General features: G+C 46.9%; 1 non-coding gene and 1 pseudogene across 1 annotated transcript; both read left to right on the plus strand.

Annotated features, from left to right (window-relative positions):
• Nucleotides 1–1,553: 1,553 nt before the first annotated feature.
• LOC129468691 (U7 small nuclear RNA) lies at nt 1,554–1,615 on the plus strand. Its single transcript, XR_008652770.1, has one exon. It is a non-coding gene; the product is annotated as a U7 small nuclear RNA (small nuclear RNA).
• Nucleotides 1,616–6,856: 5,241 nt separating this feature from the next.
• On the plus strand, nt 6,857–8,028 carry LOC129467968 (developmentally-regulated GTP-binding protein 1-like; annotated as a pseudogene).
• Nucleotides 8,029–23,051: the final 15,023 nt, after the last annotated feature.

The raw sequence follows: 23,051 nt of genomic DNA on the forward strand, positions 1-23,051 counted from the left end.
TAGTCTTGAGGTCCTGACCTCATAATCCGCCCACCGTAGCCTCCGAAAGTGCTGGGATTAGGGGCGTGAACCACCACACCCGGCCTGGAACCTAATTCTTAATGAATTGCTTGTTAATACCATTCGTGTTTTTCCGATTCCTGCTACAGCTATAAAAAGAAAAAAAGCCAGAACAATTTGATAGACTCCAAAATGGAAACCTACGTAAAGCTAAGTGGGAAAAAAATGTCATCATACACATTGTATTTCCTGAAATTTAACTTTGTCTTGGTTTGGGTCTCTTCTGAGCAACCCTCTTCGATTATTGACATACTACCTCACATTGTATTGAAATTTAAAAGGTCTTAACAAGGAAATACCACATCTTCGCACCCTGGCTTAACAACCTAAGGAAAGCAGTTTCCTAAATTCACCTGGGACTATATGCCCTCATGACTACACTTTCTCCGGAAGATTTTAAAGCAGCAGGGGACAAAAACCCCTAAAGGAGCCCTATTCACTGTCCACCTTCCCTACCTCACTTAAAAGTATCTAGCTTAACATGCCTGGTAGAGATTAGAAAATTTGTTTATAAACAGGGAGCTGAGCAGGAAGAGTGCTCAGGAGTCAGGGCTCACCCCTAGGAGGCTGTTCTAAGCACTGCACTGCAGAGGGGAGTGAGGCCAGGACTGGGCTGGACCTTCGTTACTTGTAGGGTCCTATCCTGACTTTCCCACAGAACCTTGTGGCTGAGGAGTATGTTTGTTGTTTTTATTTTATTTTTATTTTTTTGACAAGATCTGGCTCTCAACTAGGCTGGAGTGCAGTGGTGCCATCACTGCTCACTGCAGCCTCAACCTCCCAGGTTCAAACAAGTTTCCCATCTCAGCCTCCCAAGTAGCTGGGACCACAGGCTCATGCCACAATGCCTGGCTAACTTTTTGTATTTTTTGTAGAGATGGGGTCTCTCTATGTTGTCCAGGCTGATCTCAAACTCCTGCTCAAGCAATCCACCTGCCTCGGCCTCCCAAAGTGCTGGGATTACAGGCATGAGCCACCAGGCCTGGCCAACTCTTAAGACAATATAGGACAAGACAGCCCAAGATAGCTCCTGTAGGCAGTTTCTCCAGCTTCTACCATGTTCCATTCATAGAACTCTTTTTTTGAAAAGAGCACAAAAATCATAAGTGTACGGCTTGTTAATTTTCACAAATACTCATGAATCCAGGATTTAGATGAAGAACCAGAACATTACCAGCACCCAGAAACCTTCCCACGCCCTCTTCCACTGAGTGGCCCTTTCAACCCTTTCAAAGCCGGAGAGCGCAAGTCCTGGGCCCTGTGGCCTTGGTGAGCAACACCCTGGACTGATCAGAAAGACCCAGTGACTTGGGAGAACATTCCTCTTACCGATAAACTTGAAGCAACTCATGACTGGCTCTGGCACCACCTCAGCAGAGGCAGAAGTGCCACAGAACTTTTAAAAAATATATTTACCGAGAATTAAAACCAGGTGAAATAGTCTTGTATTTGGTAGTTTAAGGGAAAGCAATTGGCTGGATTAAAATTGATTCAAATGTCAGAGCTCTTTTGGAATTTGTCTAGCAGGTTTTCCAGTTTTTACCAGAAAATCCAACAACAGAAAGATTGATTCAAACTTTCTTGGGCATCAGAAAGTAATGATTCAGAGGTTGGGCTCTAGAATTAGACTGCCCAGGTACCAAACACTAGCTTCATATCTAGTAGGTAAGTGGTTTCATCTTTTAAGCCTTAGTTTCCTTGTGTAAGTCAAGGAAATGGTGATCTGCTGAGATTGTAAGGATTAAAGAGGATAGACGTGAAGCGCCATGGCAAGTACTCGGTACACGTTAGCTACTAAAGCAACTCCCGCGCATCACTTAGTTAAAATAAGTTTTCATTTTTAAAATTTGGTTACATGCAGCCTCAAAACATGGTTTGGAGATCGTTTATGTTTCTGCAAATGATCAAAACTCTCGATTCAAGTTGCAGATAAATCATTAAGTCATATGTAAATTTGCCCTGATGTATACAAGCTGCCAGGATGGAGAGAAAAGCAAGGAAATCAAAGACATTGTGATGGAAAATCTTGGTATATCTCCACAAACACACACAAAAGCATATTAGAGACCTAGAAGCTGCTGAGGTTTTGTGGAGGTCAGAGTAGCTCGGGACCATCAACTAATCTCTGCCATTTCTCACCCCATCCCTTGCATGATTTTCACCAGTTTGGAAGCCTCTTGATGCTATGGTTATGCTTCAGTAAAAGAACAGGCCTGCAAATAAGTCAATTCTTTGCTGGGTGTTTGATTTAAAGAGCTACCTCCAGGCTGGGCGCAGTGGCTCACACCTGTAATCCCAGCACTTTGGGAGGCTGAGGTGGGCAGATCACCTGGGGTCAGGAGTTCGAGATCAGCCTGGCCAACATGATGAAACCCCGTCTTTATTAAAAATACAAAAATTAGGCTGAGCGAAGTGGCTCACACCTGTAATCCCAGCACTTTGGGAGGCCAAGGCAGGCAGATCACCTGAGGTCAGGAGTTCGAGACCAACCTGACCAACATGGAGAAATCCCGTCTCTACTAAAAACACACAAAAAAATAGCCAGCCATGGTGGCACATGCCTGTAATCCCAGCTACTCAGGAGGCTGAGGCAGGAGAGTCACTTGAACCCGGGAGATGGAGGTTGTGGTGGGCTGAGATCGAGCCATTGCACTGCAGCCTGGGCAACAAGAGTGAAACTCCGTCTCAGAAGAGAAACACAAAAATCAGCTGGGCATGGTGGCAGGCGCCTGTAATTCCAGCTACTCAGGAAGCTGAGGCAGGAGAATCACTTGAACCCGGGAGGCGGAGTTTGCAGTGAGCCAAGATCACACCACTGCACTCCAGCCTGGGCAACAGAGTGAGACTCCATCTCAAAATAAATAAATAAGTAGCTACGTCCAATTATTTATAAATGTCTGCTTTGAGAGTTCAGCCATAGTTGTAGCCAAGTGAGGAAGAGCCCTCCATAAGGGTCCATCCAACTGACGCATCAAGTTTGAAGGAAGCCACAGTAACACTCCTTAATAAAGCTCTGCCAACTTGGCTTATAGCAAGGAAGGCATTGAACTGAGAAAGATTTGCCTATTAGCCTTCTAAACCTTTCCCTCTCAACCTCTGTCTGGACAACAAAGTTAGGATGATGGAAGCTTCCTCAAAGCAGTAGGTATTCAGAAATCAGAAACAAGGGTCTCACCCAACTCTACAAAAAGCACACGTTTTCACCTTCATAGTCAGAAGATATAGGATGTTGGCCAATAATTCTTTATGAACATGGCCATCTAGGATCCTGAGGGAAGTCAAAAGCTGCTTGAGAAGATCATGTGTGATTTCCCTCAGCACACATTTCGGTGCCCATATAGTTGAGCAGAAGCCTTCCATCCAGTTCAGGATCATATCTTTTCTGTGTAAACAGCATGTAGCTCATGGCCAGACACAGGTTATGGAAGGAATGTTGAAGAGTGGAGAAAAATCCACCACAAATCATTCCATGACCAAATAGGACCATATGGAGAACATTCAGTCTTATCTTTTGTATTGTTTTGTTTTTTGAGACAGGGTCTCACTCTATCACGCAGGCTGGAGTGCGCTGGCGCGATCACAGCTCACTGCAGCCTCAACCTCCCAGGCTCAAGCGATCTTCCCACCTCAGCCTCCTGAGTAGCTGGGACAATAGGCATGCACCACTGTGCCCAGCTCATTTTTAAGTTCCTTGGTAAAGACAGAGTCTTGTCATGTTGCCTGAATTGGTCTCAAACTCCTGGGCTCAAGTGATCCTCCTGCCTCAGCATCCCAGAGTGCTGAGATCATAGGCATGAGCCACTGTGTCTGGCTGGTCTTACCTGTTTTTTGAGAGGGCATGAGGCCCTAGGCAGGGGGGATAAAAAGTAATTCCTAACTCAAAGCCTTTAAATCTAGACAGGAATCAAGATTTCAAAACTAATCAGTGCCTTGGGCTTGGAAGGGAAAGGTAAAATGAAGAGGATGAGGGGATGGCTTTGCGGGATTGAGAGCAAGGTGGGTGCAGCAGCCAGTGCATTTTCATAGTCTTATTTATTGAGCAACTACTTTGTGTCAGGTTTCATTTTTTGTTTGTTTGTTTTGAGATAGAGTCTTGCTCAGTCACTCAGGCTAGAGTGCAGAGTGCAGCGGCACAATCTCGGCTCACTGCAACCTCCACCTCCCAGGTTCAAGCAATTCTGCTGCCTCAGCCTCCCAAGTAGCTGGGATTATAGGCGTGGCCCACCATGCCCACCTAAGCCTAATTTTTGTATTTTTAGTAGAGATGGGGTTTCACCATGTTGGCCAGGCTGGTCTTGAACTCCTGACCTCAAGTGATCTGCCCATCTTGGCCTCCCAAAGTGCTGAGATTACAGGCACGAGCCACCGTGCCCGGCCAGTGTCAAGTATTCTTGATGCTGAGGATACAGCCCTCAAGAGGCACACACCCCAGTGGAGGGAGAAACAGAATAAGATTCTTGATACAAGCAATGCTTCAGTTAACAATAGGGGTCATCACAGATTATTGAGCAGGGGAGTGACAAGTGCAGTGGTATGGAGGACCCAGCACAGGCTGGCAGAGCAGCAGTAGAGAGGGACTGGAGGCAGGGGAGTTAGCAGTGCCAGTTACAGAGCTGAGGGGCTCCCCCTGACAAGTGCGGAGTCTCATCTCTTTCTTGCTTTATTCCCACCCCCGGCCTTTTATGGCCAGAAGCCTTGGAAAGCCGGGTCACACCTGGTGGGCCCCTTCCTATGGCAGGGATGAGGACAAAAGCACGTGTATGGGCTCGCCCTGGAGAAGAGGAGGGTTGTCTGGGAGTCCTCTTCTGCGCTGCTCCTTCAAAAGTCAGTTCTGGTTTGAGCACTGGAGTCTGGGCTTGGAGGGCACCTGTGAGCAGAGGAGGGAGGGAGTCACCCCACAGAGTTTGGAAGGGTCACAGCTTCATCTATATTCCAATACCCACCCTCTTCTAGAGTAGGGTAGAAAACTAGAGAAGGGACCTGGAAGACAAAGAGGCAGCTTTGTCACAGGAAGAGGCAGCTGTAGACACAAAGGCAGCCACCAGGTGACCTAGAGCCCTCCCCACCGGCCCAAGCCTGGCTCACGGGGCAGGGTGGCAAGGGCCTGGGGGCGGCCTTAGAAAGCTGCAAAACTGGCTGGGCGCGGTGGTGATCCCAGCACTTTGGAAGGCCGAGGCGGAGGCTCGCTTGAGTCCAGGAGTTTGAGGCTAGCCTGAGAAACATGGCGAGACGCCCCCGCCTTCCCTATAAAAAAAATAAAAATAATTTTTTTAAAAAAAGCAACTGACCCGCCTGGGTGACACCCTCAAGCCCCCCCGCCCTTTCCCCTCCCGGGCTTCAGTTTGCTCATCGGGGCCTAATCCAGCAGGGCTGTTGCAAAGCTTCCTGGGAGACACCAAGGGGGACTCCCGCCAGGCCCGCCGAGAGCGCCCCCTGGCGGCCCAGCCCTCCCCTGCGCCGCGGGTCCGGGGCCCTTCCCCAGTCCAGGCGCGGCGCACCCTGGGGGATCCGTCCAGCTCCAGAAGTTTCTTCGTCTAAATTACTTGGAGCTGATCTTTCTAAACAGGATTGCTTAGACACACCCTGCCTTCTCGAACAAGGAAAGAACCCTACCCATCCCACTCCACCGCCATGTACGACCGCCTGCAGCCTCATCACAGGGCACATCCCATCACATCCTACCACCGCTGACCCCAGGCCTCGCCCCTAAAGCCCCAGCCCTGACATCCTGCAGCCTGGAATCCCACATCTCCAGTCACGTGGCCACTAGCCCCCTTTCCCCAAACATGTCCGGAACCGAACCTATCATCTTGCACCAAACCTTCTTTTGCTCTTCCTCTAACCTTCCTGAACAAGTCGGCCCTAAAACCACAGGTGGGGCGACTACATTTTTTAGTATAAATATATCCCAAACATTGCATAGGACATAATTATACATTTTATACTAAAAAAAAAAAAATGTTCATCTGAAATTCAAATTTAACTGGGCATTCTGTTTTTATTTGCTAAATCTGACAACCCTACTGCCCCTGTCTCTGGCCAGCCAGTTCCTCCCCGTCTCCTGCAGCCAGCCCTGGAGCTTCCCTAGACAGATTCCAGAGACAGCTCCTCCAGGCACAAGGTCAGGATGGCGGTGATGGCTAATTATTGCAATGGCTTGTTTTCTTACGTTTCTCCACCCACACTGTGAGTTGTTGGAAGGCCAGACTGTGTGTTTCCCTCTCTTTACCCCAAAGCCTGAAGTTACGTGCTTAGGTAATGCTCACCACTGTAAAGCCGGTAGGAAGTAAGCGCGTTTTTCTGTTTTGTTTTTTGTTTGTTGTTGTTGTTTTTGAGATGGAGTCTCGCTCTGTTGCCCAGGCTGGAGTACAGTGGCGCAATCTCGGCTCACCGCAACCTCTGCCTCCCGGGTTCAAGTGATTCTCGTGCTTCAGCCTCCCAAGTAGCTGGGATTACACGCGCACGCCACCATGCCTGGCTAATTTTTGTATTTTTAGTAGAGACGGGGTTTCACCATGTTGGTCAGGCTGGTCCCGAACTCCTGACCTCGTGATCTGCCCGCCTCAGCCTCCCAAAGTGCTGGGATTACAGGCATGAGCCACCACGCCCGGCCCTAAGTGCGTTTTTAAAGGCGGTGTCTCTCGGTGAAGAGCTGTCATACAATGGTGCTCTCAGGGGTCTGTGGGCCGCTGTACCCAGAGGCCTACACTCCCAAGTTCATTGAGTTACTTTTGAAAACCATTATACTTGAGCTAGTTTGCCCGCAGGTGTGTGAAGGGAGACAGTCAGTGTGGAGGCCACAGGGTACTCACCACAATGAGCAGCACCTTAGCTAAGATCGCGGAGATAGAAGTGGAGATGGCTCGGACTCGACAAGGCCACAGCACACCACTTAGGGCTGCTTAAGGCTCGTCTTGCTAAGCTTCGTCGAGAACTCATTACTCCAAAGGGCGGTGGTGGTGGAGGTCCAGGAGAAGGTTTTGATGTGCCCAAGCAGGTGATGCTTGAATTGGATTTGTTGGTTTTCCATTTGTGGGGAAGTCGACACTGCTTAGTAACCTGGCAGGGGTATATTCTGAGGTAGCAGCCTACGAATTCACTACTCTGACCAATGTGCCTGGTGTCATCAGATACAAAAGTGCCAAAATCCAGCTCCTGGATCTCCCAGGTATTACTGAAGATGCCAAGGATGGGAAAGGTAGAGGTCATCAAGTCATTGCAGTGGGCCGAAACTGTAACTTGATCCTGATTGTTCTGGATATCCTGAAACCTTTGGGACATAAGAAGATAATTGAAAATGAGCTGGAAGGCTTTGGCATTCACTTGAACAGCAACCACCGCCCCCCAACACTGGCTTTAAGAAGAAGGACAAGGGCGGCGTTATCTCACAGCCACGTGCCCACAGAGTGAGCTGGATGCTGAAGCTGTGAAGAGCATTCTGGCCGAATACAAGATTCACAATGCCAATGTGACTCTACGCAGTAATGCTGCAGCTGATGACCTCATTGATGTGGTGGAAGGAAACAGAGTTTATATCCCCTGTATCTATGTGTTAAATAAGATTGACCAAATCTCCATTGAGGAGTTGGATAGCATCTATAAGGTGCCTCGCTGTGTACCCATCTCTGCCCATCACCACTGGAATTTTGATGACCTATTGGAAAAGATCTGGGACTATCTGAAACTAGTGAGAATTTACACCAAACCCAAAGGCAGTTACAAGGTTACACATCCCCAGTGGTGCTTCCTTACTCCAGGACCACAGTGGGGATTTCTGCATGAAGATTCACAAAAATCTTATCAAAGAATTTAAATATGCTCTGGTCTGGGGTCTCTCTGTGAAACACAGTCCTCAGAAAGTGGGTAAAGACCATACGTTGGAGGACAAGGATGTCATTCAAATTGTGAAGAAGTGAAACCTTTTCCTTTTCCCATCTACCGGGTGAACAACAACAGCCTTCCCCATGATCAAGCACCCTACCCCAGTGCCTTCTGGTTTTGGCAGTCACAGGATCAGGATCCAGGGGAGGGAGATGAAGGCACCCAAACTGGCACTTCATTCGTCTTACCTTGGTGTCACCTTGTATGTCGAACTGCATAAAAGACCTGGTAGGCTGGTCAGCTGCATGCAAAAAAAAAAAAAAAGGAAAACCATTATACTTGAGCTAATTCTTATAGTAAAAAAACTTCCCAACAATCAAAAGCAAACAAAATAAAAACAAACAAAAAGCTTCTCCTCATTGTCTCTGCCTTTCAATTTCATTCCCCTCCCAAGAGTTAATCGTTGTTAACAGTTGAGTACGCAAATTCCAAATATTTTGCTTTGTATTTATTAGGCCATAATGAAGAGCCTAATAAACCCCAAAAGCTGAAATCATACAGGACACATTCACTGAATAGAATGCAATTTAATTAGAAAGGGAGGGCAAAACTATCTTAGAAACAGAAATATATTTATTAATAAAGCATATGTCTTCAAAATATAAATATATTTGTTACTAGAAATATATCTTAGAAAAAAAATTTTTTTTGAGACCTGGAGACAGCTATGTTTCCAGGCTGGTCTTGAATTCCTGGCCTCAAACAATCCTCCCGCCTAGGCCTCCCAGAGTACTGGGATTACAGGCATGAGCCACCATGCCCAGTCTAGAAATTTTTTTAAATACTCTTCTTAGTAACTCCTCATTTAAAGAGCTAATCTAATCTGGAACAAACTATTATGGGTTAATTTCCAAATTAATAGCAATGACAGACATATATAAAAACCTGGGGATTCAGGCCAAAGGTTATTTAAAGAAAATGTTTAGTCAAGAAAATCTGAAGATAAATGAACTCAAGAAGCTAGTAAAATAAGAACAAAAAAAATTACAAAGAAAGCAGAAAGAAGGAATTAATAACAAACTCACACACACTCACAAAAACTTGACCAGTTAAAAATAATGAATTAGACATGCTTTTGGAAAATTTGAATTTAACAAAAAAGATGAAAGACACAAACAGTAAGAAGATATAAAATTGTGATTTTTAATTATAAGAGAATTTATATTAAAAGTCTACTTACAAACTAAAAATCAAATGAAATAATTTTCTTTCCTTTTTTTTTTTGAGACAGAGTCTCACTCTGTCATCCAAGCTGGAGTGCAGTGGTATGATCACCATCACAGTTCACTGCAAACTCAGCCTCCCAGGCTCAAGTTATCCTCCCACCTCAGCCTCCCAAGTAGCTAGGACCACAGGTGTGCCCCACCACATCTGGCCAATTTTTAGTAATTTTGTAGAGATGAGTTTTCACCACATTGTCCAGTGTGGTCTCAAACCTCTGAGCTCAAGCGATCCTCCCGCCTCAGCCTTTCAAAGTGCTGGGATTACAGGTGTAAGCCTCTGCACCCAGCAAAATAAATAATTTTCTAGGGAAATATATAGTTCCAAAATTGATTCAAGAAGAGTGGGAAACTTGACTAGATCAATACCATTAAAGAAATTAAGGAAGCAGTAAACAAACAAACAAACAAAACCAGAGATATCATGTTTCCTGATTTCAAAACTTATTAGAAAGCTACAGTAATCCAAACACTGTGGTACTGGCATAAAGACAGACATACAGACTGAAGAAAGAGAATAGACAGCCCAGGGAGAAACCCTCGCATATATGGTCAAGTGATCTTCCACAAGGGTGCCAAGACCGTTTGATGAGGAAACAAAAGTCATTGCAACAAGTGATGCAAAAGTTGGTCCCTTACCTTACATCATATACAAAAGTAACTAAAAATGGATGAAGATATAAACATAAGACCGAAAACTGTGAAACTCTATAAGAAAATGTAGGGGGAAAGCTTCATGATGTTGGATTTGGCAGTGATTTTGGCTATGACAGCAAAAACACATGCAAAAGCAAAACTAAATAAATGAGACTACATCAAACTTTAGAATGTCTGTGCACCAAAGGAAACATACAACAACGTGGAAAGGCAATCTACAGACTTGGAGAAAATATTTGCAAATATGTAAATAATAAAGGGTTAATATTCATAATACATAGACACCTACAACTCAACAACAACAAAAAATAACGTGATTTTTAAATGGACAAAGGACTTAAATAGACGTTTCTCCAAAGATGATATATAAATGGCCAAGAAGAATGTGAAAATATGCTCAACGTCATCATTCATCATCACGGAAATGCAAGTCAAAACCACAATGAGATATCATTTCACACCCATTGAGACAGCTACTGAAAGAAAAAAAAAAGAACAAAGAAATAACAAGTGTTGGTGAAGCCTCTGTGCAAAAAGCAGTATGGTGCGTCTTTGAAAAATTAAAAATAGAATTACCATGTGATTCAGCAATCCCAACTTCTTGAAATACATCCAAAGGAATTGAAAGCAGGATCATATTAAAACAGTCAATAGCTAGTGGTGTGTGTTTATATACAATGAAATTTTTTTCAGCCTTGAAAAGAAAGGGTACATGCCACAGCATGGAGGAAAGTTGAGGACACTGCACTAAATGAAATAAGCCAGCCACAAAAAGACAAATACTGTATTTTCCCAAATGAGTTGAAAACTTTGTCCATAAAAAAACTGCATCTGAATGTTTATGTAGGCTTTATTCATCATTGCTAAACATTCAGAACAAACCAAGATATCCTTCAGAAATAGATGAACTGGTACATCCATACAACACAATATTGTTCAGCAAGAAAAAGGAATGTGCTATCAAGCCATGAAAAGGCCGGGAGGAACCCTAACTCCACATTACTGGGTGAAAGAAGCCAATCTGAAAAGGCTGCATACTGTGTGTTTGCAGCTATTCGACACTCTGGAAAAGGCAAAACTATAAAGACAGTAAAAAGATCAGTGGCAGCCAGGGGTTGTTGGGAGGAGGGAGGAATGAGTAGGAGGACACAAGGAATGTTTTGGGCCGTGAAAAGACTCTGTAGGCTACTGTAATGGTGGAGACATGTCATTATGCATTTGTCAAAACCCATAGAGTGTACACCATCAAGAGTGAAGTCTGATGTGAATGAAGGACTTTAGTGAATGACAGCATGTCAGTACTGGTTTGTCAGTTGTAACAGATGTATCACACCTATGCAACAGGTTAACCATAGGAGAAACCGTGTGTGGCAGGTTGGGGAGAGGTCAATGGGAACTCCCTGTACTTATGACTCAATTTTTCTGTAAACCTGAAATTGTTCTTTAAAAAAAGGTCTATTAATTTAGGAAGGAAGGATGGAAGGAAGGAAGAAGTAAGGAAGGGAGGGAGGGAGGGAAGAAGGGTGGGAAGGAAGGAAAGGAGGGTGGGAAGGAAGGAGAGTGGAACGGAAGGGAGGGAGGGAGGAAAGAGGGAAAGAGGGAAAGAAGAAAGGAAGAAAGGAAGAGGGGGCCTCTCCTTACACAGGGCCTGGATCCTGGTGGGCTCTTGCCAGGTGTGAATTCCCACCCAGCCTCCATCCCCAGGCACCGGTCCTTTCTCCCCTCCAGCCTATGGCTCACTCCTCAGGTGTGTAATCAGGCCTCTTGCTTGCCTCGGGCAACATTCCCACTCCTTAGCTTGGCAGTTAAGGCCTTCACCGGCTGCTCCAGCTTCCTGTCAGCCCCGCCCACTGCCACTCCCTTCAGCCCCTGCCCTGAGCATTTAGGGAACACCATTACTCAGCGGTACATAGACGTCCCTGGCCCTTTCAGGGCCTCAGCTGGCCAAGTCCTCCTCTAGCTTGAGCAGCCCTTCCCACTTGCTCCTCTGCCTGACAAACTGCTACTCAGCAGGTAGGTTTCTGCCTGGACGTCAACTCCTCCAGGAAGCCTTCCCTGAACTCCTCCCTGCAACCCAGGACTGGGGCCTCTGGCTCTTGAACCATCTGGTCATAGGACTCAAAGATTGCAGTTGCTCCAGGGCAGGGCCCTGCCTTGGACAGCATGCACCCCCAGGCCCTGGCTGGGAGTGGGCGCTCGCTGCAATTTAAGAGCATCCAAAGGACCATGGAGACACAGCGTCTGGGGAGAGCAACGTAGCAGTGGTCTCAGAATCTCCTCCAAGGCAGCCAGGCCACTTCTGTTCTAAGAAAGGTTTGTCAGCTGTGGGACGGAGTCCACGTGAGGATATTCAACAGTATTGTTTGTGACAGCAAAGCCTTTAAAAATGGCACCCATCAGAAGGGGAATGGTTAAATAAATCAAGGTATAGCCAAACCAGAGAATCCCAAGCAGCCACTAACAAGATTGAGTCTTATCTGTAGATACTGACATTCCTTTTTTATCCTTTTTTTTCTTTTTTTTTGAGATGGAGTCTCGCTCCATTGCCTAGGCTGGAGTGCAGTGGCATGATCTCAGCTCACTGCAACCTCCGCTTCCTAGGTTCAAGCTATTCTCCTGCCTCAGCCTCCTAAGTAGCTGGGATGACAAGCGTGCGCCACCACACCCAGCTAATTTTTTTTTTTTTTTTTTTTGCGACAGGGTCTCTCTCTGTCACCCAGGCTGGAGTGCAGTGGTGCAATCTCAGCTCACTGCAACCTCCGCCTCCCGGGTTCAAGTGATTCTCATGCCTCAGCCTCCCAGGTAGCTGGGATTTCAGGTGCTTGCCATGATGCCTGGCTATTTTTGTATTTTTAGTAGAGACAAGGTTTCACCATGTTGGTCAGGCTGGTCTTGAACTCCTGACCTCAAGTGATCCACCCACCTCGGCCTTCCAAAGTGCTGGGATTACAGGCATGAGCCATCATCCCTGGCCAATTTTTTTGTATTTTTAGTAGAGACGGGGGTCTCACCATTTGGGTCAGGCTCGTCTCAAACTCCTGACCTCAGGTGATCCACCAGCCTCAGCCTCCCAAAGTGCTGGGATTATGGGCATGAACCACCAGACACTGACATTTCTAAGACATATTGTTAGGTCAAAAGGCAAGTGGCAGAAGATTCTAAACAACACATACACACAATCATGTATCTGTGTAAGTATTATTTCTTCATGCAAATGCATAGGAAAAGTTCTGAATACACCCACACCAAAGTGTGGAGAGGAGTGAAGAGGAAATGAAGGAGAAGAGAAATGGGGAAGGGGTTACTTTCTCCTCCATATGCCTCTATATTGTTAAATTTTTAGTAGCCTGAATGTGTTCATGTATTAGTTGTATTTTTTTTAAAATGAGATAAATCTATATGTGCTGATTTGGAAATATACCCAATATACATTGTTAACATAAATGTTAACACACATGCAATTGTGTATACATGGAAAACAATCTGGAAGAATCTGTAACAAAATTTTAACAGAGGTTACTCCTGGGAAGCAGGGAAGGGACAGGAACTTTCAAGATTTATGTTACATGCTTTGGTACTGTTTGGATTTGTTATGACAAGCAAATATTGTTATTTTTTTTTTTTTGAGATGGAGTCTCGCACTGTCACTAGGCTGGAGTGCAGTGGCGAGATCTTGGCTCACTGCAACCTCTGCCTACCGGGTTCAAGCGATTCTCCTGCCTCAGCCTCCCCAGTAGTTGGAATTACAGGTGCCCGCCACCACATCCGGCTAATTTTTTGTATTTTTAGTAGAGATGGGGTTTCACTATGTTGGCCAGGCTGGCCTTGAACCCCTGACCTCAGGTGATCTGCCCACCTCGGCCTCCCAAAATGCTGGGATTACAGACATGAGCCACCACGTCCGGCCTAATTTTATTCTTAAAACAGCAATAAAACTTATTTTCTAAGGAAGGTTTGGACGAATGAATAAATGGATGGCTGAATGGATGAATGAGATGAGGAAATTAAGAGACTCTCTGGCGGGCGGCTCAGGCTTTCACCCCCAGCTTGTCTCCTCAGCAAAGAGGGCTTGTGCAGAGGAAAGGACAGTGGCCCAGGCCCTCCTGGCCAGAACAGGAGAAGTGCAGGAAAGATGCCTTCTCATTAGAGAGGGCCCCCATCATCCATGGGTGCAGGACCACTACCCAGTGCTAGCATTCCCAGCCTTCCAGGACCCCACTCATCCCACCTTCCCAACATAAGCCCCAAGACTGGTTCCCAGTAAAACATGGCACTTTCCAGCCTCTCCTGTCTTGTCCACGCTATGTGCCCTCTGCTGGGGGCACCTTCCCTTGCTTCTACCTGGATAAGCCATACTTGTCCTCAGAGGTGCCCACCTTCTCAGGTGCCCTCCCCTGCACTCACCTGCTCCTCTAGCGCTCAGTCTTTTGAATGAGGGTCTGTCTTCCATCTCAGACAGGAAGTGGGATCCTTAGTTCAAAGGTGGTTTACCTTACCCAGCATCCCCATTGAAAGACCTTCCTTTTCAGCATTACCAACACTTCACACTGTGGGATTTCAGAAGAAAGATGGGAAATCTGATACTCCATGGCAGCTCACAGGGCTCTGTGTCAACAAGTGTTTTTCCCAGTTAGGGAACAGTGTGTGTGCCAGGGGATTGGGTGGCCAGCATGCAGGCACACAGGAACTCTGATTTCCCAGGAGACAGTTCCAGGTACCACAGGGCGGTCTCCAGAGATAATCAGATGGCAAGGTGAGGTCTGGGGAAAACAAGCTGTGTCCGTTAAAGAAGGTCCCTTCCAATCTCTGTAGAGGTTGGCTACGATCTTGAAATTGGGGGCTGATTCCAGAAGCAGTAATAGCAGCAATAGCTGAAAATTTATGAAATACTGAGTGCCAGGCACTAATAAGCACTTTACATGTTGTCTCATTTCACCCCTGTAACAACTCTGTGAGGAATGTACTGAGATTATACCTATTTTACAGGTAAAGAAACTGAGGCATGGCTAGGTGCAGTGGCTCACACCTGTAATCCCAGCCGTTTGGGAGGCCGAGGCGAGCGGATCGCCTGAGGTCAGGAGGTCAAGACCAGCCTGGCCAACATGGGGAAACCCCATCTCTACTAAAACCACAAAAATTAGCCAGCCGTGGTGGCGGATGTCTGTAATTCCAGCTACTCGGGAGGCTGAGGCAGGAGAATCACTTGAACCCAGGAGGTGGAGGTTGCAGTGAGCTGAGATCGCGCCATTGCGCTCCAGCTTGGGCAACAACAGCAAAACTCTGACAAAAAAAAGAAAGAAGGAGAGAGAGGGAGGGAGGGAGGGAGGGAGGGAGGCTTAGAGAGGTCGTATGACTTGTCGAGGGCGGCAAGGCCAGAGTTCAAATCCAGACGGTTTGATGTTAGAGTGAACACACTCAACCGCCGTGCTAGGGCTCTGGAACTCAGATCCCTGCAGGGCCCAGCAGGTAGTGGACCAGCTAGAAAGACACACACTGTGACTGTGGCTTCCGCTGGTCTTTGCTTTGACTGGATGTGGGTCCAGCATACTAGCTCTTCCGATTCAGCCAGAAAAGTCAGAATTTTTTTTTTTTTTTTTTTTGAGACGGAGTTTCGCTCTTGTCGCCCAGGCTGGAGTGCAGTGGTGCGATCTTGGCTCACTGCAACCTCTGCCTCCTGGATTCAGGTGGTTCTCCTGCCTCTGCCTCTTGGGTAGCTGGGATTACAAGCTCCTGCCACCACACCCAGCTAATTTTTGTATTTTTGGTAGGGACGGGGTTTCACCATGTTGGCTAGGCTGGTGTCAAACTTTTGACCTTAGGTGATCCACCTGCCTTGACCTCCCAAAGTGCTGGGATTACAGGCGTGAGCCACCATACCTGGCCGAAAAGTCAGAAATCTTGATTCTTACATGCAATTCTCCGATGGAAATCTGCTTTTTAAAATAATGTAGGCTGGGTGCCAGTACTTTAGGAGGCCAAGGCAGACAGATCACCTGAGGTTAGGAGTTCAAGACCAGGCTAGCCAACATGGTAAAATCCCATCTGTACAAAAATACAAAAGTTAGCTGGGTGTGATGGCGGGTACCTGTAGTCCCAGCTACTCGGAAGGCTGAGGCGGGAGACTCACTTGAACCCAGGAGGCGGAGGTTGCAGTGAGCCGAGATTGTGCCACTGCACTCCAGCCTGGGTGACAGAGCGAGACTCAATCTCAACAACAACAACAAAAATAGCATAAGGGGACAACAAAAACAAAAAAAAGAAAACAAAATAAAATAGTTTACAGGCAAAACACTTCTACAGGCCAAAAGCAGCCCTAGGGGCTGTCCCTTTGCAACATCTGTCCCATTCCTAGGGAATGCAAAGTCACTTTCTCACCTTCTGTTGAGTGAACTCAGTTACTCACTTGTTATGTGAATTTGCATGTGCATCCTGGGGCTGGAGGTGAGGCACACCTGTGTGCATGAAGGTGCGTGCACATGTGCTACACACAGGTGTGAGCGCTGACATAACACTGTGACTTATACATCCTGGCGGCGGTGAGCTCAGGGATCTCTTCAGAACCCAGCCCAGATTCTCCCCTGGGGGCTTTAGAATCTCCAACTTCTCTATGATTTCTAGGGTCCTACCTTGTGCCAGGTAAAGTGCTAAGTGTTTTATATGTATTATGTCAGAGTGCTTAGGAACTTGCCTAAAATGAGTCTATCTGCCTCTCCCAGTGAATCCCACTGTGGGTATCCACGGCATCACTAGCATGTAGGCAGCACTTACACGTGTGTGCCAGGCCCTATGGAGGACTTAGCTTATTCAATGCTTTTGACTCTCTGAGGTAGGTACTAGTATTTCTCCAATTCATAGAGGAACAAATTAAAGAGCAAAGAGGTTACTGCTTGCCTGAAGTCACACAGCTAAAGTAGCTCAAAGAATGTGTAGAAGAACCGGCTGGGCAACATGGCAAAACCCCATCTCTACAAAAAATACAAAAATTAGCCAGGCATGGTGGTATGTGCCTGTGGAGGCTGGGTGGGGAGGATCACTTGAGCCCAGGAGGCAGAGGTCGCAGTGAGCTGTGATTATGTACGTCACTGCAGAACTCCAGCATGTGTGACAGAGTGATACCTTGTCTCAAAAAAATCAAAACAACAACAACTCCTCCCCGGCCCCCCTGCCCCTCCCCTCACAAACAGCATATTGCATACAGCAATTAGCAGGGGCTTTGTAGAGTCTGTCCCTGGGCAGCCAAGGTGGGTGGATCACCTGAGGTCAGGAGTCCAAGAGCAGCCTGGCCAACATGGTGAAACCCCATCTCTACTAAAAATACAAAAATTATCCGTGTGTGGTGGCAGGCACCTGTAATCCCAGCTACCCAGGAGGCTGAGGCAAAAGAATCGCTTGAACCCGGGCGGCGGAGGTTGCAGTGAGCCGAGATTGTGCCACTGCACTCCAGTCTGGGCAACAGAGCAAGACTCTGTCTCAAAAAAAAAAAAGTCTGTCCCTAGCTGAGCAGGTGAGGTGGGACAGGGGGACCTACTTCCCTGCTCCAGCCCGAACAGCACCAGCACGGGCTCCCCTTCCCCACAGGGGCTGAGTCACAGACAGCCTGGTGCTGCTCAGACTCCAGATCCTCGATGATGCCCTGCAGGGCAGGGGCTAGTGTGAGCCAGTGGCGAGTGGCCTCACTCCAGGAAATGGCTCAGGGTGACTGGGCCTAGCTGCACCTGGGAGGGTGTGGCTGGCATTGGCACTCCTCCCGCTGGAGAGCTTCCTGTCCAAGCTTCCAACAAAGGCAACAAAGGCTCGTCCTTGAGGCAGCCTACAACTGAGTCACGAGCCCCGGGGTGGGGTCTACCACAGGACTTCGGCACCCAGCGCTGCCCCAGCCTGGGCAGCCACTTTACACACTGATTCGGCCCCTTTGACGCTAGCTGTTTACATAAACCAGGTGGAAATGTGCCCTCACCAAGGACTTTCCACATTGCACTGTTCCTCTCCTTCATCCCTCTCCAAGCCTCATCGCATCCTGCCTCCTCCATATTATTCAATGCTGGCTCCCCACAATTGTACCTTCACGGCCCCTGCATAGGGTGTCCCAGCCCACAGTCTCCCTCCCTGCAGCCTGCCCTTCGCGCAATGGCCAGAGGATCTTTTCAAAATGCAAACCACTGGCTCCTCCAGCCTAGGTACGGCCCATTACTGGCACACGCTGCTCAGGCTCTCCCCCTCTGACCCAGCCCTTGCCAGAGGTCCTGTGCCCCGGCCAGTCCAGCCCACCTCAGACTCCTTCCAGTTCCTGAACATCCTGAAGCTCTGTCTTGCTTCTTTGCCTGCTCTTTGCTGGGTTTCCTGTTCGGAATGTCCTTTCCCTGCTCTATCTGCCTGCGGTAGGCTGAATAAATTACCCTTAAAAGATAGCTATATCCACGCCCCTGGAGCCTGTGAATGTTAACTTATAGAACAACAACCAATACAAGGTGGTGATGGTGGGTCTTTGCAGATGTGCAGATGTGATTAAGTGAAGAATTTTGGGATGGGGGCGATTATTGGGAATTATTCCAGTGGGCCCTGTATGCAGTCCTGTATTCTTACAAAGAGACAGGCAGAGGGAGATTTCACTATACACAAAGAAGAAGGCAATGTGAAGATGGAGCAGAGAGAGCTTTGAAGATGCCAGCTTTGATTACTGGAGTGATGGGACCACAAGCCAATGAATACCAGCAGCCACCAGAGGCTGAAAGGGGCAAGAGACGGATTCTCCCTAGAGCCTCGGGAGGGAGCACCAACCTGCCCACACCTGGATTTCAGCCCAGTGAAATTGATTTTGGACTTCTGACTTCCAGAACTGTAAAAGAATAAGTGAGTGTTTATTTATTTACTTATTTACTTACTTATTTATTTATTTAGAGATAGGGTCTTGCTCTGTTGCCCGGGCTGAAGTGCAGTGGCATGACCTTGGCTCACTGCAGCCTTAACCTCCCAGGCTCAAGCAATCCTTTCACCTTAGCCTCCCAAGTAGCTGGGACTACAGGTGCATGCCACCACACCCAGCAAATTTTTTTGTTATTTTTTTGTAGAGATGAGGGCTCACTATATTGCCCAGCCTGGTCTCAAACTCCTGAGCTCAAGAAATCCACCCACCTTGGCATTCCAAAGTGCTGGGATTACAGGTATGAGCCACCTCACCCAGCCTAAGTGGGTGCTATTTTAAGCCACCAAATTTGTAGAAATTTATTACAGCAGCCACAGGAATCTAATACACTGCCCTAATCCTGTTTCTTGATCCAAGGACAGGTTCTAATGGCTTCCCACCCACCGTCAACCTTCCCTCATCATTGAAACCTTTGGGAACTGCATCCGGAATCCATCATTTCCTTACTGCTGCTGATGAACAGGTTAGTATTGCATGCACTTCTTTGTTTTATAATGATTGTTTAGTTCAGTTTTTCCCCAAAGACTGTGAAATCTCAGAAAATGAAAACCTTATGTTTTCACTTTGGTATCTCTGGCACTTAGCCCTGGGCCTGGCTCCCAGTAGGGTCTCTGCAGCATAACACTGCTGCATTGCACAACTCCATGGGCACCATTCATGCCCGATGTTATGGACTGTGAATCTCTAGAGCACAATTCCACGGGACCCACCCACCCTTCCTTCCTTCCTTTCCTTTTTCCCTTTGTCTTTCTTCCTTCCCTCTTTTCTTTCCTTTTCTTTCTCTTTTTCTTTCTCTTTCTTTCTTTCTTCCTTCCTTCCTTTTTCTTTCTTTCTTTTTCTTTTTTTCTCTCCCTCCCTCCCTTCTCTTTATTTCTTTCTTTTTTCTTTTCTTTCTCCCTTTCTTTTTCTTTCTTCTCTTTCTTTCTTGCTTTCTTCTTTCTTTTCCTTCCTCCCTTTCCTTTTTCTCTTTGTCTTTCTTCCTTCCCTCCTTCTTCTTTTCTCTTTCTTTTTCTTTCTTTTTTCTCTTTCTCTCCCTCCCCCCTTCCTTCTCTTTCATTTCTTTCTCTTTTTTTCTTTTCTTTCTCCCTTTCTTTCTCTTTCTTTCTTCCTTTCTTCTCTCTTTTCCTTCCTTCCTTTCTTCTCTTTTTCTCTTTGTCTTTCTTCTTTCCCTCCTTCTTCTTTCCTTTCTTTCTTTTTCTTTTTTTTCTCTCTCTCTCTCCCTCCCTCCCTTCCTTCTCTTTCTTCATTTCTTTCTTTTTTCTTTTCTTTTTCTCTTTCTCTTTCTTTTCCTTCCTTCCTTCCTTCCTTCCTTCCTTCCTTCCTTCCTTCCTTCTCTTGTTCTCTCTTTCCTTCCCTTCCTTCCTTCTCTTGTTCTTTCCTTCCCTTCCTTCCTTCCTTTCTTTCTTCTCTCTCTCTCTCTGTCTCTTTCTCTCAAGTGCAGTGGCACGATCTCAGCTAACTGCAACCTCTGTCTCCCAGGTTCAAGCGATTCTTGTGCCTCAGTCTCCCAAGTAGCTGGGATTATGGACATGTGCCACCACATCAGGCTAATTATTGTATTTTTAGTAGAGGCAGGGTTTCACCATGTTGGCCAGGCTGGTCTCGAACTCCTGGCCTCAAGTGATCCATCCACTTCGGCTTCCCAAAGTGCTGGGATTACATGCATGAGCCACCGCACCTGGCCAGGATACCATTTTCATGGAAGGCACTGAATCATGCTCCCTGGAACCGGGTAACGCTCCATCTCTAGCATATTTATCAAATAAATGAACTATATTCCACTCTTCTCCTCCAAAACAAAAAAGTTATTCCCATAGACAAAGGGTTCCTAGGTCTCCCTAGGATGATGGGCACCATGAGGTGATAAAGGTGGTCCCTTGAAGGGATCGCTTTGGTGAAGTAGATACTCTGATTTGGATGTGTAAATTCCAATGATATCTACAAAAGGTGTATTATTCTCTCTCTTTCCTGCTACTAAATATTACAGGCAACTTAGAAGGCAAGGCAAATTATAAGTTAGAAAGAGACAGTCGGCACAGGGGCAAGGCAGGTTTGAGGTTGAGAGCAGAGAAGCAGGACATAAAGTCCAATCCACTTGCTGTACACTGAGTCCCCACATGATTTGGAGCTGCCTAAGCACAAAAGTGCAGACACACTTGGTTATATATTTCTTAATATCTAAGAATGAACATATGACCAGGCATGGTGGCTCACGCCTGTAATCCCAGCACTTTTGGAGGCAGAGGTGGGTGGATCTCCTGAGGTCAGGAGTTTGAGACCAGCCTGGCAACATAGTGAAACCCATCTTTACTAAAAATACAGAAGTTAGCCAGACGTTGGTGGTGGGCGCCTGTAATCCCAGCTACTTGGGAGGCTGAGGCAGGAGAGTCACTTGAAGCCAGGAGGCAGAGTTTGCAGTGAGCCGAGATCATGCCATTGCTCTCCAGCCTGGGGGACAGGGCGAGACTCCGTCTCAAAAAAAAAAAAAAAGGATGAACATATTCGTTCCTTAGAAGAAACCAAAACTTTCCACTGCCTCTAGGTCTTCATGTCTCACAACAGACCCAAGGACAGCTCCGCAGCAGTGGTGGGTGAGGGGCTTCCTCTGGAGTCCCCCGATGGCACTCAGGGCTGTGCCCCTGCACTGGGACCCAGTGAGAGCCAATCCTATGGTGCATTAGAGGAGACATACGCTGGTGTGGCCTTCAGACAGTTCTCTGAAAACCCCTCTCCAACACGGCTCCTTCTAGCCTACACCTCTTTTTGGGCAGGAATTGTCCCCAAACTTAACATACAGTCTGGGGCTGGGAGATGGCTGAGCTGCCTCCTAGAGGCTCTTTGTAGTAGCATCTTTAAAGCCATTCCTCTCATTCTCCTCCGCAGGCACCTCTTCCTCCCTTTTCCAGTTGTCCTCCCCATACTCTCCTGAGATGATCCACTTAGTCTTATACAGAAGAATGAATTCATCAGTGTATTTTTAGGATTAGAATTGCTGGCAAGCGAGAGAAAATTCAGAGAAACAGTGCCCTAAACAAACAAAAAGAGACATTTTCCCATCACGTATCAAGTCTGCGTGGGCAGTCCAGGGATGACGCTATACTCCATGGGGCAGGGACCCATGCTTCCTTTAACTTGTTCCTCTGCTGTGGATGGCTTCTGTTCCCACGTTCACTTCATGGTCCAAGAAGGCTGCTCCAGAGGCAGCCATCAGATCTGTATTCCAGCCAGGAGAAAAGAGAAAAGGGAAGGAGAGCATGCCTCCTTCTCTTAACACCTTTCTGAAAGTGCATGTGCCACTTCTACTCATGTGCCACTGGCAAAACCCTAACGATGTGGCTACGCATGGCTGTAAGAGAGGCAGGGAAAGGTAATCTTTATTTTAAATAGCCATAAGCCCAATTGAAATTTAAGGAATCTCTTACCGAGAAAGAGGAAAACAGATGTGATAAGTAAACAAAAGTGTGTGTCCAACCAGTCGGCAACTAAAGGCTTCAGCAAAACATTTCCTAATGGGAGGGATGTTCAAAATCAAACAGCAATAAGATATAATTTTACTTGCATCGGCTGGCAAAATATAAAAGGTCCAACAACACCAAGTCATAGGAGGATGTAGAAAAATGGAAATGCTCATAACTGCTGTTGAGAGTGTAAATTACTATAAGCCCTTTGGAGAGCAATTGGCTTAGAGCAATTACTTACAACAATTCCTGAGAAAGTTGAAGATGTTTATACCTATAATCCAGAGCTCTACTTCTAGAGAAAGCCTCATACATGCACTCAAGAAGACAAGTATAAGGGCCAGGCGCAGTGGCTCACGCCTGTCATCCCAGCGCTTTGGGAGGCCGAGACGGGTGGATCACCTGAGGTTGGGAGTTCAAGACCAGCCTGACCAATATGGTGAAACCTTGTCTCTACTAAAAATACAAAATAAATAAATGAATAAAAAATTAACCGGCCTGTGGTGGCCTGCGACTGTAATCCCAGCTACTTAGGAGGCTGAGGCGGGAGAATTGCTTGAACCCGAGAGGTCAAGGCGATTCTCCCTGCCTCAGCCTCCTGAGTAGCTGGGATTATAGGCACCCGCCACCATGTGCGGCTAATTTTTGTGTTTTTAGTAGAGATGGGGTTTCACCATGTTGGCCAGGCTGGTCGCGAACTCCTGACCTCAGGTGATCTGCCCGCCTCGGCCTCCCAAAGTGCTGGGGTTACAGGCGTGAGCCACTGCGCCTGGCCATCAGTGATTTTAAAAAATGAAAAGACTCCATCAAATCCTCCCTGACCCCAGTTTTCTCTGTTTTGAGCAGTAGAGA

Source organism: Symphalangus syndactylus, chromosome 18 (genome assembly GCF_028878055.3).
Source record: "Symphalangus syndactylus isolate Jambi chromosome 18, NHGRI_mSymSyn1-v2.1_pri, whole genome shotgun sequence".
NCBI lineage: Eukaryota > Metazoa > Chordata > Mammalia > Primates > Hylobatidae > Symphalangus > Symphalangus syndactylus.